The sequence below is a fragment of the Lynx canadensis genome, chromosome B1, assembly GCF_007474595.2.
Source record: "Lynx canadensis isolate LIC74 chromosome B1, mLynCan4.pri.v2, whole genome shotgun sequence".
Classification (NCBI taxonomy): domain Eukaryota; kingdom Metazoa; phylum Chordata; class Mammalia; order Carnivora; family Felidae; genus Lynx; species Lynx canadensis.
Genome location: NC_044306.2, coordinates 107,711,946 through 107,719,535, shown reverse-complemented (window position 1 = coordinate 107,719,535; position 7,590 = coordinate 107,711,946).

The window sequence follows — 7,590 nt, the reverse complement described above, 5'->3', positions numbered from 1 at the left end:
TATCATCAAATATGTTTGGATATATAAATTTACCATAAGAATCAAAAGTTGTAAGACATTCTATGGGTTTTGCACACACAGGCACAGATACACACTGATGTAAAGTAATAGTGTGCTTTGATCCCAATTTGACCATAGAGAAATATTCCTCAAGTTGATATTTTCAACAATTTGTAAATGTTAAATGTTTTCTGATTATAATATTGAGTTTAGTGTTCAAAAATTTGCCATACTCTAACTTGATAAAATATCCCTAAAATCACAGATTCTTATTAATGCTCTGACCAGGCAAGCAAAACTAGGGTACTTTTTTCAATATTTAAATGTTTGTATTTTGGATTCAGAGAGTTTGAAACAATTGGTGTTTCCCAATACTATGCTTAATCATGCATGAACAAATTATTCTTTACTATCTTATTGACTCTGAATTCTCAACTTTTAGATTTCTATATATAATTACTACTGCCTCCATTAAGAACAAAGCAAAGTTTATATTAGACTGGAGGCTGAGAGTGCCCTCTGAATATTTGGGGTATTCACTGTGACCAAAATGTGTTTTGCATTGGCTAGGATGTTCACCTTCACCTGTAAAAGGAGATGGGAGAAATGTGGATTGAGTAAAAGTGGTTCTCTGGACTACCTCCAGTACTGTCATTGTCCACCATTAAAAGGTAATAAAAGCTAATGAAATCTTATACAGGAAGGAGTTCCAAGTAATCAGAACCCTCAGGAATGACTGAGTCATGTCATCAAGTAAAGAAACATGACCAGTTAAATGCCAGCAGAATGTAAAAGGAAACATGAACTGGTTTTGGATGAGGAAAGCCATATTCACCACATACAACATTGGTACAAATTTCTTTCTGTATTTCCTTTTTTTTGTAACAATTATTTCTTTTGAGAGTGAGACACAATATGAACAGGGGAGAAGCAGAGAGTGAGAGAGACACAGAATCTGAAGGAGGCTCCAGGATCTGAGTCATCAGCACAGAGCCTGATGCAGGGCTGGAACTCATGACCTGTGAGATCATGACCTGAGCCAAGTTGGACACTTAACTGACTGAGCCACCCAGGCACCCCACTTCTGTATTTCCTTAATTTCTTTTTTATTTAAAATAAATGATACCCTCTTTTCCCCCCACAATTTCACATAATATGTATTAGTTGATAAACCTTACAATTTAAGCCATAGATAAAAGAATTTTAAAAATGGAACATGAAAAAACAGAAGAAGGAATGGTTATTATCAAATATTTTGATACAGGGGATGCAGGATCCGGTGATTTTTTATTTGCTCTCTTGTGAGAATGAGCTGCTTTCGTTATTGATTGTATAGTGGATAGATTCACTATGCACGGCATTTTTAGGGGTTAGGGCAATTTGTATATCACAAGTCCAATATATTTTGGACAGAAAATTGGGATGTTTTGTCCTGAATATTTATGATGTTGTGTGTATGTGTGTGTGTGTGTGTAGCATCTGGACTCCTTTTTTTGTTTAGAGAATTGACTCTATTGTGACTCTCAGAGGGAAGCACATCTAGCTTCCCACTAATGAAGCTGAAACTACTAGATGTTCATTTTCCAAGCTTCTCTTGCAAAAGAGGGCAACAACATGTAACTCAGACTGCGCTAATTTGATTTTGTTAAAAATAACCAGGAACCACGGAGTAATCTCTCTGGAGCAGAAATTGTTATAGCAAGATCAAATCCCCTGTGAAGCAAAGGCAGCAATGAAAGCTCGTTTCCCTTGCTTGGTTAGGCATTAAAGGTTTCTTCAACTGGAATCAGTAATACATGGGACGTTTTTGTTCTGTTTTGTTTTGTTTGTTTTCTTAAGATCTTAGTTTCATTTAGTAACATACATAACATACGCGTTATATTAGTTTCAGGTGTACAATATAGTGATTCAGCACTTGTACATATCACCCAGTGCTCTCATCACAAGAACCCTCCTTAATCCCCTCACCTATGTCACCCATCCCCTCACCCACCTCCTGTCTGGTGACTTCAGTTTGTTCTCTATAATAAGGAGTCTGCTTCTTGGTTGCCTCTCCATCTTCTCTCTCTTTTCCTCTTTGCTCATTTTTGTTTTGTTTCTTAAATTCCACATATAAGCAAATCATATGGTATTTGTCCTTTCCGGAACTTATTTGGCTTAGCATAATACTCTATCTCCACCCATGTCATTACATGTGGCAAGATCTGATTCTCTTTTATGGATGAATAATACTCCATCGTATGTATGTATCCACATCTTCTGTGTCCATTCATCTATCAGTGACACTTGCGCTGCTTCCATAATTTGGCTATTGTAAATAATGCTTCTGTAAACATAGGGCTTCGCATATTCCTTTGAATTAGTGTTTTTGTATCCTTTGGGTAAAAAAACCAGTAGTATAGTTCCTGGATGATAAGATAGTTCTATTTTTAATCTTTTGAAGAAATTCCACAGTTTTCCATTGTGGCTGCACCAGTTTGCATTTCCACCAACAGTGCACAAGTTTTCCTTTTTCTACACATCCTCTCCAATAGCTGTTGTTTCTTGTGTTATTGATTTTAGCCATTCTGGCAGATGTGAGGTGATATCTCATTGTGGTTTTGATCTTCATTTCCCTAATGCAAGTGCTGATGAACATGTTTTCATGTCTCAGTTGGCCATCTTTGAAGAAACATCTGTTCATGTCTTCTGCTCATTTTTAATTGGATTATTTGTTCTTTTGGTGTTGTTGTATAAGTTCTTTATATGTTTAGGATATTAATCTTTTATCAGGTACTTCATTTGCAGAATCATCTCCCATTCTGTAGATTTATTTTTACTTTTGTTGATTGTTTCTCTCATTGTTTAGAAGCTTTGTATATTGATGTAACCCTAATAGTTTATTTTTGCTTTTGTTTCCCTTGCCTCAGGAGACATATCTAGAAAAAAGTTGCTACATTTGACATCAAAGAGGTCACTCTTTGTGTTCTCTTCTGGGATTTTTATGGTTTCAGGTTTCACATTTAGGTTTTTAATCTATTTTAAATTTATTTTTGTGTATGGTGAAGGAAAGTGCTCCAGTTTCTTTCTTTTGCATGTTGGTGTCTAGGTTACCCAGTACCATTATTGAAGAGACTGTCTTTTTCCCATTGAATATTCTTTCCTGCTTTGCCAAAAATTAATTGATGATATAGTTGTGGGTTTATTTCTGGGTTTTCTATTCTGTTCTATTGACCTATGTTCTAGTTTTGTGCTAGTACCATACTCTTTTCTTTTTAAAGTTTTTATTTAAATTCCAGTTAGTTAACATGCAGTGTAATATTATTTTCAGGTGTTGTATTTAGTGATTCTTCACTTACACACAACACCCGGTGCTCATCACAAGTGCCCTCCTTAATTTCCATCTCCTATTTAACCAATCCCCCTACCCATCTCCCCTCCAGTAACCATCAATTTGTTTTCTATAGTTCAGAGTCTGTTTCTTGGTCTGCCTCTCTTTTTTTTCTACACATGTTCATTTGTTTTGTTACTTAAATCCCATATATAAGTGAAATCAAATGGTTTGGTTAATTAAACCCCATATATGAGTGAAATCAAATGGTATTTCTCTTTCTCTGATGGACTTATTTTAGCATAAGTCTCTCCAGCTCTATCCACATAATTGCAAATGCAAGATTTCTTTCTTTTTCATGGCTAATATCTCATTGTAGGTGTATATATACATACGTATATATATATACATACATATATATACACATACATATATACATACATATATACACATACATATATATACATACATATGTACATACATATATATATGTCATATATATGTGTGTGTGTTCACATATTCATTTATTAGCCAATGGACATTTCGGCTCTTTCCGTAATTTGGCTATTATTGATAATGCTGCTATAAACATCAAGTTGCATGTATCCCTTTGACTTAGTATTTTTGTATCCTTTGTGTAAATATCTAGTAGTGCAATAGCTGAATTGTAGGAGAGTTCAATTTTTAAGCTTTTGAGGAACCTCCATACTGTTTCCAGAGTAACTATGCCAGTTTGCATTCCCACCAACAGTGTAAGAGGGGTCCCCTTTATCTGCATATTCACCAACATCTATTGTATCCTGTGTTGTTAATTTTAGCCATTCTGACTTGTGAGGTAATACTGTTTTGATTACTACAGCTTTGTAATGTAACTTGAAGTCTGGAATTGTGATGCCTTCATTTTGTTTTTCCTTTTAGGGTTGCTTTGGCTATTTGAGGTCTTTTGTGCTTCCATACAAATTTTAGGATTGTTTGTTCTAGTTTTGTGAAAAATGCTGTTGGTATTTTCATAGGGATTGTGTTAAATCTATAGTGTGGACACGTAACAATACTTGTTCTTCCAATCCATCTTTCTTTTCCTTCTGTCATTTTCAATTTTTAAAATTTTTTTCAATGAAGATATTTATTTTTGAGAGAGAGAGAGAGAGAGAGAGAGAGAGAGAGAGAATGAATGAGTGGGGAGAGGCAGAGAGAGAGGGAGACATAGAATCTGAAGCAGGCTCCAGGCTCTGAACCGTCAGTGCAGAGCCCAACATAGGGCTTGAATTCATGAACTCAGATCATGACCTGAGCCAAAGTCGGCACTCAACCAATTGAGCCACTCAGGTGCCCCTGTCATCTTCAGTTTCTTTCATCAATATTTTGTGGTTTTCAGAGTACAGGTCTTTAACCTCCTTGGTTAACTTTATTCTTAGATATTTTATTATTTTTGGATTTTGTTTTATAATAGGTGAAGAAAAATAACGGATTAAGTGGACAAAATTATTCTTAAAAAAAGCAATAAGTAGATTCTCACACTTAATTGACTCCACTAATTTTCCTTATTTTTATTATTTTGGTTTGCTTGTTTCTTTCACCTCAATCCCCAACTGTATTTCATGACTCAGGCATTATCACTCCTCTGTATTTTGTTTCTTTTGAAGAACCCAAATCTCAAATATCTGACTGAAATCTTTTTTTTTTCTCTTTTATTCTTCTCTCATTCTCACACTTGAGTTTTAATTATGAATTGCCTTTAATGATAATTTTTTTTCATTCCTAGATTTTATATTACTCTTCTATCCTTTATTTCTCTCCCTATAATCCTTCAATGCCAAGATAAGAATTGTGAACAATCTATTCACTAATCTTTTAGAATCTCTTGTATTTCTGTCTTCTTCTGAAGGCCATGGCTATGCTTTTACATTTATAACCATAATCAGTGGTTTCCTCTATTCAATTACATACTTTATATTTCAGTTTGAGTCACATAAAAAGGTATATTTCAATTAACATATCCAAAACTAAATGTTTTATTCCCACCCCTAACCTTGCTGTGTTCCCTCCTTCACTTCTTCCTTACCATGAAAAATGTCTCCACTAAGCCCACAAGTGGTCAAGGCAGAAATCTAGGAGTTGTTATCTTAGTCATTGTTATCTTAATCCATACATGATTTACATCCAAATGTATTTCAGATTCTGTCCATTTTTGTCCATTTCAATTGTGTCTACATGGGTAAAGACATTCTTTACCTACATTCTTTATTGAAATGGCCTCCTGACTGTTCTTTCTTGTTTTCTCCTTGAATTCTGAATACTCCATGCAGTACCCAATCATGATAAAAATGAAAGGCAATCACACAACTGCTCACCTAAAACCTTTCAAAGACCTCAAGTATTCTGGTCCCTAATCTTGCACCATCAATGTGCATTCCCCCTGATGTCTTGCACACATTCCTTTCACACTACACACTTCTTAATCACTTAAATTCATAGCTATCATATATCGAGCTCTTTCTTAAACACTCAGCAAATGTTAACTCTGATTCACCTTTACAAATAGTAACTCACCACTATTCTTTGAATCACAGTTTAAATCTTATGTTCCAATAAAGCATTTTTGACAGCCCCAAAAAAGTAAGTCAGTCAAACATATACTTGTTTTTCTTTGATTTTCACAGTCAGTATTTGCTCTCTTCATTGTGTTCTGCAAAATTTATTAGCATTTAATGTATTTATTTACATACCTTTACTGTATCATAAGTTCCTGAAGGGATAACATCTGGAGGATTTTCCATTTCGCACCTAAAGTCTGACACAGCATCGGGAATATTTTTTACTTAGAAGAAAATTTTGTCATTAAAAGATAAATAAATTCTGAAAATACCGCTCTTTACTTCCATTTAAACCAATGGAGAGAGTCAGCTGAATATTAAGACTTCTTCCAAAATGTATACATTATAAGTTTAATTAAGCCTTCATGAATTGTTTTATTAAGCATTCTGGAATTCCCATTTAAGTATTATAAGCATTTTGTATTCCTCTAACCAGCCCCACCTCTACCCTCCAATATCTCTAAACAAATTAAGATGCTGAAGTTACAATGTAATTTGAGATAATCTGATATATTTACTGAATCTATGCTTTCTGAATCTTAATATATTTCCTTTGTTTTGTGTTTTGTTTCTTTTTAATTGTTTATTTTAATTTTATTTATTTATTTATTTATTTATTTATTTATTTATTTAATTTGCATCCAGGTTAGCATATAGTGCAATAATGATTTCAGGAGTAGATCCCAGTGATTCATGCCCTATGTACAACACCCAGTGCTCATCCCAACAAGTTTCTTCTTTTTACAAATATTATTTCAGAATGAACACTCTTTATTTTTTCTCCTATCACTATCTTAGATCATTTCCCCTGAACTGTTCAGTTCCTTACACATGTCTTAGGCAGACTCCGAAGCCCTAAGTGTAATAAATTCAATACAGTTAAACCTTTAGTTGTGTTTGTAATTCAACACTCATCCTTTCCCAAACTTTAAGCAGAACTTGAATGGGAAAGTGGCCAAATCTACCCCTACCTTCTCTTGACAGCATGACTTCCTCCCACTTTGGGAAAAGCACTGAGGTGACTGTAGAAAGTGAAGAAATGAATACTTATTTCCTTGGTGCTGTGTGTCCTCTATGGGTTCCCCTGGCTAAGACTGATTGTTATTGTCATTTGTAAAGTCAGATTTCAAAGTACTAACATATTTCAATGGTGTGGAACAATAGGGAGATTTTTAAGAGACTTGAAAGTTGGAAATTCCTTTCATGTGAAAGTCTCTCAGCACTCTGGTTTACTCTTGGCTGCAGTAGTATACCCAAAGTTGTTTTTCTAAAGGCAACTTCTTTATGTAGAAGAGGTCTCATGCCTGATCACCTTCCATATAGTCTAGGAAAATCAAGCATTTTTATTTTGCCAATTCTTATTTTCTTCAAATAGAGAGATGGGTGAAGAGAATATTTCACACATAAGCAGATTCTACCTGGAAAAAAGACATGCACAATTCGCCTTCTTGCAGTGTCTTCTGACAGCTATAATGGAGTCTTTTGGAGTCCTCATACATGACATGGGGAATAAGGAAACATCTTGACTTTCTACAAAGAAAGTGAAAAAAAAAAAAAAAAAACAACAACTTCCAACTAGGCAGAAGAATAATGACTTCATTAATTCCACTGAGTGTGTCTTGGAGGAGGGAGTAGACTCATGTTGATGATAGTTGTAGCTTAGTTGCCTATTGATAATTCTGATGG